General features: G+C 40.2%; 2 pseudogenes; both read right to left on the bottom strand.

The window, feature by feature from the left end:
* The window catches only part of LOC129162424 (uncharacterized), a 297,886-nt pseudogene that overhangs the window by 104,382 nt on the left and 180,945 nt on the right, over positions 1-12,559 (bottom strand).
* On the bottom strand, positions 11,468-12,458 carry LOC139066251 (gastrula zinc finger protein XlCGF57.1-like; annotated as a pseudogene).

Consider the following 12,559-nt stretch of genomic DNA (forward strand, 5'->3'; position numbering starts at 1 on the left):
AGCTGTTAACTTTATTTTCTCTCTAAGTGTTTTTCTCCCCAGAAGAAGCTACAATGATGTTCTGCTGAGCTGTGGTGGCCTCATGGAGGGGGCCATCGTCTAGCACACTGCTGCTAACCACTTAAACATTCTCTCTCTCCTGATAATAACTTTTTGTTTTCATTGACTTTTGATGTGCTAATACTAGTTTATCCGTTTAATTATAGATCCACTAGGATAAATACAATAAAGTTGATCTTTCACCAAATACAATATTTACTAAGACATCACAATATAACTATAAACACATTACTTGTCTCTCTCTCTCTGTGTGTGTGTGTGTGTGTGTGTGTGTGTGTGTGTGTGTGTGTGTGTGTGTGTGTGTGTGTGTGTGTGTGTGTGTGTGTGTGTGTGTGTGTGTGTGTGTGTGTGTGTGTGTGTGTGTGTGTGTGTGTGTGTGTGTGTGTGTGTCTGCTCTGTCTTCTCGATCCCCAGTGAGTCGTGGAGGATGGCTGCTTATACTGAGCCAGGATTCTCTGGAGGTTTCTTCCTGTTAAAAGGGAGTTTTCCTCTCCACTGGCGCTGCATGCTTGCTTAGTATGAGGATTGCTGTATAGTCACTGACACTAGTCAGTGACTTGATGCAATTAGCTGGGTTCCTTATATAGGAAACTTTATTTCTGATTGGCTTATTGAACTGTGAATTGGAATGTTTATTGTGTGAAGTGCCTTGAGACGACTCTTGTCGTGATTTGGTGCTATATAAATAAACTTGAATTGAATTAGCAGCAACAGAAATGCTGCTAAAAACACACAATTATGTGAAGCTGGAAAAATTAGAATACTGTGAAAAATTACATTTATTTCTGTAATTTAACTAGACTGAGAGGCCATTTAAAGGCTCGGGAACCTTTACAGGTGTTTCTATTTGCAATTTTAATTTTAGCTGATTGGGGTCTTGCTAAATATCACACAGTGACCTTTTAATAGTCTAGATAAGTGTAATGCTCCTGTTAGTAGTTCCTCCTGTTACGTGCTTATTTATTAAAATTATTCATGTTTATAAAAACATTTGGACATATATTTTATTATGTTCCAGTCATTAGTCATTTATATTTTACTATTGTAGTAATTCTTGCATTCTTTAATGAAAAAAAGTAACTAAGTAGTTATTTTTGTTGGTAATTAGTTACTTTTATGATCTTGTAACTCTTGTAACTCAGTTAGTTACTGAGTTACTTTTTTGACAAAGTAATCAGTAACTATAACTAATTACTTTTTAAAGTAACGATCCCAACACTGATTGTGACCACTTACAAAACATTACAATCAATGTATCGAAATATGATTATGATTCATTGAAGAAGCAAGCCATAACCAATTATAGTGGAATGCAGTTTTTTTGTTTTTTTACCGCGGCACCAGCGTTAGATCCAAACTTAAAATATAGTCAGGATTCTAAATTTAACTCTAAAGTTAACGGGTAACCAGTGCAGAGACGTTAGAATAGGAGTGATGTGAGCTCTTCTGTTTGCTCCAGTTAGAGCCTCGAGGCTCTAACTGCAGATTTGATCGCTCCCGATCCAGCCCTAAAATAAAGATGATTTAACTAAAATGAGCAGTTTCAAGAAGTCCCTTATTGTGACATCACAGTAAGGAAAACAAACATAGCACCCCCCCTCACCTGTTGACCCCGGAGCAGCAGCAGCTCTGATCTCAGCCTCAGGAAACAGTGACAAAAGGAGTTGGTGTCTGTCTGGTTCTGCTTCATCGTGGTCTCTTTTCTCACCAGCAGGAGTCACAAGGGAGGTCACCGTCTCCTGCTTCAGTACACACTGCTCTTCATCCTGACTGATGCAGAGCTCCTCTTGTTTTACAATCTGCAAAGGTTCTGGCTCATCCTGCTCCACTTTCATCTGTGGAGGTTCTGGTCCCTCCTGTAAAGGTTCTGCTTGTTCCTGCTCCAAACTGGAGGTCCTCTCCTGGTTCCAGAGCTGCTGGTCAGTCAGAACCTCCTCATGTGTCCTGACATAATGCAGTGGGAGTTCTGGACAGACAAACAGACCAAACAAAAAGCTGAGTCATGTGACAATAAGAAAGCACACTTCACTTGAACCATCTGATGCATCTGAAGATGTTTTAGAAAACAATGAACTCTTAACCTGTGTGTGTGTGTGTGTGTGTGTGTGTGTGTGTGTGTGTGTGTGTGTGTGTGTGTGTGTGTGTGTGTGTGTGACTGGACTGTATCTATCAGACTGACTCGTTTAACAAGTCTCTGATTGTAGAACATCAGCTGGAAACGTTCACCAAGTCTTTAAAGTTTGTCTCTTTTAAACTGATTTAGTGGAGTTCCTGAAAATGAAAACTTCCTAAAATCCCTGAAATGTTATTGATTTGTTTCTCTAAAGTGGAACAAAGTTTACCGCAGACTGATTTCAGCTCAGTTGTGTCAAAAAGCTTCAGAACAGCAAACGGATCCAAGCAGACTGTCCTGAGATTGTGTCCTCAGTAAACCCACATGAGTCCCGCTGCTGTTTCATACCTATTCTGTGTAAGTTGATCTGTGGTTTCCAGCTGATCTCCAGCAGTCTGCGCTGACGATCGATCTCTTCCTCATAGCGGACGATGGTTTTTTCAAACTCGGAGAAGATTTCTGCAGCAGCAGCAGTTAGCCGCTCTCTGATCACCTCTCTCAGAGACTGAGCTGAAGACATTGTTGCTGCAGAGCCTCAGAGGTTCCCCTCACACACCAGCACAGCAAGCTAGCGCTGGTAGCTAACAACAAGCTAGCTCTGATAACAGCTTCCGGTCATGTGGCAGCGTGAAGGCGCGTTAGCGCCACCTACTGGACTGGAGTTGGACCAGCAACAACAAGGAAGAGATGAAGGTGTGGATCACAGGTTCAGGTCAAAAGGTGACAGAATGAGCCTAATAACAGTGGAAAGAGAAACTGTTGAAGATCTGAGGGAAACGATCAACAGAGCAGATTTAGCTGGAATCACACAGCTGCAGGTTTTTAGGGACAAAGAGAAAACTGATCCATCTGTTACTGGAATTCAACAATCAGTTCTCTGGAGGAACAAATTATTTCATCCCTCCTGATGTTCTTAGTTCAGTTCAGTTTATTTATAAAGTGTTAGATGGGAAGAGAGACTAGAGAGGATGTAAAGCTGTTTTCACTCAAGGGCGGACGATAGCCGTGAACTATCAGGGTCAGTGTTTAATGCCACCATTAGTTCTGTTTTACACACTCCAGCTACTTTGTCCCCTCTCTTCCCTCTTAACACTCCACACATCACATCCTGTTAGCGGCACCTTCAAAATAAAAGAGTTTGGTGGCAGGAGAATCTCATCTCGACTTTTTGTGGATGATAGGGAGTTCCCGATCCGATCACATGATCGGAAACCGGCCCCGATCCCGTGGTTTCAGACTGATCGGGACTCGGGCTTTACTTCCCGATCCAAGCCCCGATTCAGAGTCGGATACTGGGTTCAAATTACAGGAGAGCAACTTGGTTCTCCTTAAAGGTTGTCAGGCTCCCCTGATGCCCTTAACTTACACACCCAGAAGGAGCACAAAGAGATCCAGTTTCTACCTTTATGTAGTAAGATTACACCTGAAAGCTGGTTAACGTGTGTTCTATTACATAAAGTAAGTTGCGTTTGCTGGTTTGCAAATGAAATTAACATTTCATTCTAATTCATCTGTATTTTCCCACTGCATATTAGTATTAACTGTATTTCTCTAAAAATTTACACGATTGTACTCTGAGCACGCTAAAAAAAGAAACCTATGCTATACTCACCCTGCCATGGCTGTGAAGACGTAGTTCTCTGGTTTGTTTACTATGACCCAAGCCTCGTACATAGCAGTCTTGTGTCCTTGTCTTTGGCTAGGAAGGACTTCTGCCTTCAAGACGCAAAACTCAGAGTCTATGTCGTGATATTTTACTTTCTGTACGTGGCCACAGACAGCATAGTTGTATGCATCTAACGATTTGTATGCCCGTAGCTTCTCACGTGTGTACTTACTGGGCCTCTCCACTAAAAACGTATATATATATCGGGCCACTGGATATCTGGCCACGCACCTACATCTTCCACCCATTCCGTAATGCCACAGGGATCCGGGAGTCTGTTGCCATTCGTTAAAGTGAGTTTAATAATATAACATTCAAGATTTTCCGGTGATAACCCCGCAGCGTAGCTTGATAAAGCCTGACACAACGCCATTCTCTGTTGCCGAGCTGCATGCGCATTCTCGCTGACGTCATATTGTTTACAAACAGTAAAAGGGTCTATAGCGGCTTTAGTGATGTCAGTCAGTTCCATTGTCTTGTCTGTAGAACCAGCATTTAATTTATTGTCTCCTAATATTCATATTTAAATTAATCTAAATTACTTCAGAGATTGCAAGTTCTGTTGACCTACATACACTTGCTGTTTTGAAAATGCATTCTGCAGCTGGTTTGTATCCTATTCAGTTCATTTTAGATAGATAGATAGATAGATAGATAGATAGATAGATAGATAGATAGATAGATAGATAGATAGATAGATAGATAGATAGATAGATAGATAGATAGATAGATAGATAGATCAACTTTATTGTCCACCTCAAATTGAGGCAGAAATTCGTCTTTGTCATGGCTCACCTTACAATATAATCCATATTGCATTCACACAAATATATAAAAGACAGTTAAAAGGTATTAAAATTTTATCGTAAAAAAAATACAACTTTAAGAATTCAAAATTGTCATTGCGGTGGAAACAAATGATTTCTTATAGACACATTTCTTGGCCAATGGAACTCTGAACCTCCTTCCTGATGGAAGTAGCTGAAAATGTGGGTTCAATGGATGGGTTGAGTCTGCACTGATCAGGGTAGCCTTCCTGTGCACTGCTCGCTCGTGAAGAACAGAAAGTGGGATCTGAGGTGAGCCTGTAGTTTTGCTGCCTAATTTAACAATGCGAGAGAGTTGTGTTTTGTTTTTAACTGTAAGAAAGTTACACCAAGCTGTAAAATTGAAAGTTAGAATGGATTCAATCAGTGATTTGTATACAATTGTTAGGAGGTTCTTGTTCACATTGAGTGCTCTTAGCTTCCTTAGCAGGTGGAGTCTTTGCAGCGCTTTCTTGTAGACACCATTGCTGTGATTTGCAAAGGACAGGCGGTCATCAATTTCTGTTCCCAGATACCTGAATGACTGAATCTGCTCCACAGGCTGACCCTGTATGCTGTATTTTTTGTTATTTTATCTGGAACGTATGGTAGCTCACCTGTTCAAAAAGAAAATGGTTTTGAAAACAGTTTTGTTACACACAGCAATTTCTATTATCAGTATCAGACTACCGGTCTTGTCACTGATATGTAACTAATATTACAAAAACCTGTAAAAAACTGATTAAAACTAATAAAACCGAAACAAAAAAGTAGATGAAACTAAAACTAAACAAAACAAAAACAGACCTTGAAAATAAAGACTAAAAAAAAAAAGCTAAACTATTAAAATATTGGCCAACCACAGTTTATGTATATTAAAATGTAAAATTTCCAGCTAAATTAGAATAAACGATTACAAATATCAATGAAAAAAGATTAATTTGTTAAAAGACTACATAGAATTTGATTCAAAAAAAGAAAAAAATCTCACAGTGTCTTTAACAGAGCTTTGTAATTAGCGTATGTGTTCAATGAGTGGGTGACTTTTTTTCAGTGCGGTGGTCTCTAGTAGGAATGAATACCTTGTAAATGGTTCTCAGGGGGAACAAATATACTGTTGCACCATTTCTCAGACCTAAAAGATTCCCACATATCAGCTGAGCTTTAAACGGCGGGTTTTGGAGTCTTATTTGCTGATATTTGGACATCTTGCCCCGGATTGGATAACAGCAATGCAACTCTACCACTGACTTGCAACTAGGGCCCGACCGATATATCGGCCAGCCAATATTATCGGCCGATATAGGGGTCATTAACTCTATCGGCTATCGGCCAAAAAGACGGCCGATATGGCCGATATAGCGCTACCTATCCAGCAGATTCCGCCAGCTTTATGAACTCATGTTATGGGCTCCACTCCTCGGGGGGGGGGGGGGGGGGGGGGGGGGGGGGGTGGAGCCACTGTCACAGCACACATGCAGCAAGCAGCAGTCAAGCAGAGAGAGACGGTGATGAGGAAGTAGGAGGTAAGTCTTCAGTTTTAAGCAAATTTTTTGTGTCAGTGGTAAGTTGAACGGTAAAATAAGCAATGACAAAAGTATGTTTCCCCTCAACATGCTTCCTAAGTTTATTGTGTGCCTCGTGGCCTCGTATTGAAAAGTTAACCTGAAAAAATAAAATAAATACTGCCGCAGCATTAATCTCTATGCAGAGTTCACGCTGCTTCCCCTAGTCATGCAGGGCAGTAAGTAAGTAACATTGGCCTTTTTCTGGTAGACATTCTGGAATATTCTCAGACAATTTCCTCCGCTCTTCTTCAGCAGTCTTTTCAAACTTACACGGTTCACCCGCGGATTGCGGAAAAAATTGTGCAGACGCCGAAACTCGCTGCACGGTGCGGGCGGAGCGCGCAGCGCTTCGGCGGCCCATGTGGCCTATAGAATAGGATAACAAGGGTGACGAATGAAGGAGTCCCCGTTTAGCGGCGCTTCGGCGGCACACGACCGTTGTCGCAGCTGAGGACGGGCGCGGGGGGGTTGGCAACAAAGCAATGAAACGCTGTGCAGGGAGTCCCCCCAGCTGGGAGAGGAGTAGGGGCGGTAATACGAGAAAATAAACATTCCTCTCTGCAATAGAATAAATCTATTGTATTTTTCAGCCATATATTTTACATAAGGCTTATACATACTAATCTAACGTATCTTATTTTTATTTTCCTAATACTGTCGGCTTTGGAAAGGATCAAAACACAAAAGTGTAAAACTCAAAAGTATTTTAATGCCAAAAATCAGGTAGCTAGGATGCTGAAACCAGCAGAGTATGACTGAAACTGAACCGTATGCACTGAGGAGTGAGAGATGACAGAGGACTAGTTATGAGGAGGAGCTGTGAGTGGGAACAGAGGACAGCAGGAGAACATAGGAGGAACTATAAATGAAAATAATTTTAAAGAAGAAAGAATCCTAAAAGGGAAAGAAGAATAACTAGAAAAAAAAACCTGACAACAAACGGAAGACGAATACTAAATGAGAAAACCTTAACAGCTGGGGAACCAAACAAAAACAGAGCCATTGGTTTTGAGCCACAATGCCTGATATCATTTATTTACATGATAATTTTTAAACTTTTAAGTATAAAAATGCCACATTTAATGTATTTTACTTTGTCTTAGTATAAACAGATATATAACTGTACTTTTATGCTGATTATTTTATTACAGATGGAAAAAGAGGGTCGTAGTAAGGTGTGGGACTACTTCATTAAAGATCCATCTGGTGATGTCATCTGCAGCATCTGCTCATTTTCAGTAGTAGTTTGTGTGTTCTGTTGTTTTTGAGATTGCAAAATAAATCTTATTTGCATTACTTGGAAACCCCAGTCAGTTATTGAGACAGTTCTTTGGTGTGTAATAGAGAAATAAGTTCGCATCAAAAAGGCAGAGAATGAAGGGTTTAATCTTAAGAACATTTGTATTTATTTTTTTGTGAGGGAGATTTATAGCCATTATATCGGCTATCGGCCTTTGTTTAAAGTTTTATATCGGTATCGGTATCGGCCCCCTAAAAAGCATATCGGTCGGGCCCTACTTGCAACATGGATATTTCATCTCTCAAAATACACGAGCTTGGAGGACCTTCTGCTGTGAGGTGTAGTTGCTAATGCAGACAGTTAGCTTAAACAAGCCGAGATGTCCACTGCTGACTACCGGACGTTAAAACAACAACAGTCTTCCCTGTCGTGAATCAAGATAGTCGAGTCCATGAATGCTAATTCACAGTGTGACATAGATCTGTGAGGATTTTCAAATACGTGAGTTTCATCTATTTTCTATCAGAAGCTAATGCAGGAGAAAGGTGTAGGAGACTATTTTCATGTTCAGCCTGCATGAAAAACTCAGAGTGATCAATTATAATTACAAAAAAAATTATTATTTTTTTTAGTCAGTCAACCACACCTTAAACTTAGGGCTTAAATATAAACAGAGTCCACAATTAGACATAAAAAGCAATTTTGCCTTTTTTTATACTTTTTCCATCAACGCTCATCCTAAAGATATTTCTGTACATGTGTCACACTGGGCTAGTTTATGCCTAAGGTATATGTGACTAAAAGTAGTCAAAATCTCAATTCTTCTCAACTTTAAGAAAAAAAAACCCCACACATTTTAATGTATTCAAACTCAAGTGTGAATTTTCACGAGAAGTTATAGAAAATATCTGGCTGAATCTCTTACAGACCAAACTTGGAAAATACTTTTCACTTGTGTTGTGTTCTCATGTGATAAATCAAGTTACTACTGTCACTAAAACATTTACCACAAGTTTTACATGGATATGGCTTCTCACCTGTGTTGTGTTCTCATGTGATAAATCAAGTTACTACTGACACTAAAACATTTACCACAAGTTTTACATGGATATGGCTTCTAACCTGTGTGAGTTCTCATGTGTTTAGTCAAGTCACTACTGGCAGTAAAACATTTACCACAAGTTTTACATGGATATGGCTTCTCACCTGTGTTGTGTTCTCATGTGATAAATCAAGTTACTACTGACACTAAAACATTTACCACAACTTTTTCTACGTTTTGGCCTGTCATCCACACGAAAACGGATTTTTTCACACGAAAACGGATCTTTTTAAAAACACCAGCCAAAGTGAAGATCTGCGTTTTCTTCGTTTTGGGTGTCTGCGTGTGGACAGACAAAACCGGAGTTTTTAGGTCCGCAACATCACTTTCCGCGACAAAAAAATGCTGACATCACGTGTGCGACCTGTGTTTACACTAGCCGGCATCATGGAAGCCCTCAGAGCTGCGCTCTGTCACTACCCGATCCATCAATTGTCCAAGCGCTTTCTGCTTGTTTGTTTATGCAAGCGGAATTACTGCTCCTCGCGGAAGACCACAGACGAAGGACGAGGTCAAGACCGGGGGAAGTATTGCTGCCTACAGGTCTGGCATGTCCTTAACAACTTATTTATCCGGGTACGTGTGGACAGAGTTTGTTTTTAAAACGCGGTGGTGTGGATGCAAGTTTTTGGAGGGGCGGATATTCGTTTTTAAAAAACCCGGCTATGTGTGGACTAGGCCTGGGAGTCATGACAGAACCCCCCCTCCTCAAGGGCGGATTCCAGACGCCCACAGGAAACCAGAGCAGGGCGGGAGGAGGGGGACCAGGAAGGAGGGGCAGAGGAGTTTGGGGGGCCGGCGACAGGGAATCAGGAGCATGCTCCCAGACCCCCTAGAGTAGTTTAATACTTATCTTTTTCATGTCTGCTCATTGGTGCTGGTGCACACCTTGTGGTAGAAAAAGAACTGGAAGATAATTCAAATACACTTTAAAAAGGCATTTAAAGTGGTGTGTGTGTGTGTGTGCATGTGTGTGTGTGTTACACATTTAGGACTGCATGAGACAGTGTGGTTCCTCAAATCCATGCATCTTATTATGTGGTTGAAGTAATGGTGAACAAAAATAACTTGTATTTCATAAATGACGTCTCAATAGTGTTTATGATAATATTTTATCTTATCTTTGGTCTGGGAGGTGTAACTTATCATGATACAAGCCTTTTAAACATGTTAAAGTGTTACAAGAGGAGATAAATGCATGAATTTAAAGTTCTTGTTTGGAGACCAACCTTCACAGTTTGGAGGCTCACGCTGGTGAGGAGACACCATTAGTTCTAGTAACACCTGGGCTCCCAAGGCCTGTTCTGATAGGATGGATGTTACGGGACCCTTAAGGATTCCAGCTGGATGATTGGAGGATTATTTAGGAGGATTGGAATGAACAAACTGATTTCAGTGGTGAAGGGTTAAATGAGTGAGTGAACCCACTACCAAGGATGAACTCTAACTTTAAAAATCAGCTGCTCTAAATAAGCATGAAGGTCAGAGAGGAGCTCTAGGATGGACATGGATAAAGGAACTGTAATGTAGAGGTAAAGTAGGGCAGGGCCAACGTTAGCAGCTGTCATACGGTCCATCTGAAATGTTTGACTTTCATTTAGCTTGTTATGTGACAGGTTAGAGCACAGTCTCATGTTAGAGTTTAGTCATGAGAACATTGAGATACCTCACATGCTGATGGTGTCTAAAAATATATTTTTTCTTTCTCAAAATAAAGAATAATTTTAATCACAATCCTAGAAGAACCTCGTCCAATCAATGTGCACGTCCAGTTCTTACTGATTGGATAAAATATCCACACGGACGTGTTGTGAACTGGCATTGTGATTTTTTACTACTTAGATGTAGCCATCTTTACACTGACATAAATGTAAGTAACTTTTACTTTGAGTACATTTTATTTAAGATACTTTTTACTTTTACTTGAGTAAAAATTTAGGCAAGTACTTTACTTGTAATTGAGTAAAAAATTATCAAAGTATTGGTACTAGTATTTAAAGGTATAGCAATCAATGTTTTTCTTCCGGGTGGATCACGTCAACCATTGGTCCGCAATAATGTCAATTTCTGGTGAAGCCAATCCTGGGTTAGTTTTCACTTCCTGCGCATGCGTACTCTGTGCAACCCCGCACTCTCATGGAAATCAGGAAGAGGAAAACGCGGTCCAGTCTGCTCCCCAGAGATGCCGCTGTTGCCGGTTTTCTGCTCGAGAGGTAAGCCAACGTTCTGCATGCAGTTTTTAGAGCCTCTTATTACACATTATGGCCGGCAGGGACTTGTAAACAGGCGCTGGGAGTGTGCTATACCTTTAAGTAGGAAATTGTAGTACTCTTTCCACCTCAGGTTGCACCCAAGACATTACAAAATCAGAAAGAATGGAACAAAGAAGCTGGATTAGTTGCCGGTGGATGAATCTTCCTTGGTTTGGGAGTGAAGTGAAGCAGCTAGACCGATGGAAGTGGCGGGTTTTGTCCAGTTTGCTGAGCGCCACATGAAGCTAACCTGCTTTTGCTACCTTTCCATCCGATGCTTACCCTGTTAGCGTTAAACAGCAAAGTAAAACCTTCTAACTTGTACATGAACTTTTTCTATATGTCACAGTGAAACTTGGATTTGTAATTACAGAAAATAAAATGTTATGTGTAGATGTGCGAGGGAGAGCCGCTACACCGTGCAGTGGAGCTAGATGAACTCTGGAATCGGTGAGCAAATCTTATGCCGTTATTTCAAATAAGTTTGCACTATTTTACCTGAAAAACGTTAAAAACAGTTCATTGTACATACTCTGGTTAATAACTGTTGCACAAAAGTCTGATGATTGAGAAAACCAGATTTATACTTTTGCTAACTGTGAATCAGAGATTCTAATTGTTTTTTGTATTTATTGTCAAACAATATGGATAATATAGGTATTCATTTTTGATCAGGTTTATTTGCATGACAGATAATTACACGAGTGGATTAATCTGGTGACTTTGATGGCGAGCCTTCTCACTTTGCAAAACATCAGCATTTACGTTTAAACTCCAGAAAGAGCGAACAACAAACTGAATAGTGAACAAAGAGATTTAATAAAACACTTTAGTGGCAAACAAACATTTCATTTAACCTTTTCTTCTCCAAAAACAAAACATTTAATAAAACTGCTGCCTTTCATTTTAGTTAAAAGAGCTTCCAGATCAGTAGCATATTTCATTCAACACCCTTAGAAATCCCAAAATATATATTTAATTTATGTTCATTAATTCTGTCCTGTGCTGACTCTCATGTGAGTGTTTAAACTTGATTTTTGGCCAAACCATTGTCCGCAGAGATCACAAGAAAAAGGCTTCTGTCCTGTGTGGACTCTCATGTGAGTGTCTAAATTTCCCTTTTGGGTAAATCTTTGTCCACAGAGCTCACAGGCAAAAGGCTTCTGTCCTGTGTGGACTCTCATGTGAATGTCTAATTTTCCCTTTTGGGTAAATCTTTGTCCGCAGAGCTCACAGGCAAAAGGCTTCTGTCCTGTGTGGACTCTCATGTGAAAGTTTAAACTTGACTTTACACAAAATCTTTTTTCACATAGCTCACAAGCAAAAGGCTTCTGTCCTGTATGGACTCTCGTGTGACTGTCTAAACTTGCCTTTTGAGCAAATCTTTGTCCGCAGAGCTCACAGGTAAAGGGCTTCTGTCCTGTGTGGACACTCATGTGACTGTTTAAATTTCACTTTACATTAAATCTTTTTTCACAGAACTCACAAGCATAAGGCTTCTGTCCTGTATGGATTCTCTTGTGTGTGTTTAAACTTGACTTATCACTAAATCTTTTTTCACACAGCTCACAAGCAAAAGGCTTCTGTCCTGTGTGGACTCTCATGTGAATGTTTAAACTTGACTGTACACCAAATCTTTTTTCACAGAATTCACAAGCAAAAGGCTTCCGTCCTGTGTGGACTCTCACGTGAGAAAACCAGATTTATACTTTTGCTAACTGTGAATCAGAGTTTCTAATTGTTTTTTGTATT

This window comes from Nothobranchius furzeri, chromosome 2 (assembly GCF_043380555.1).
Source record: "Nothobranchius furzeri strain GRZ-AD chromosome 2, NfurGRZ-RIMD1, whole genome shotgun sequence".
In the NCBI taxonomy this organism is placed as follows: domain Eukaryota; kingdom Metazoa; phylum Chordata; class Actinopteri; order Cyprinodontiformes; family Nothobranchiidae; genus Nothobranchius; species Nothobranchius furzeri.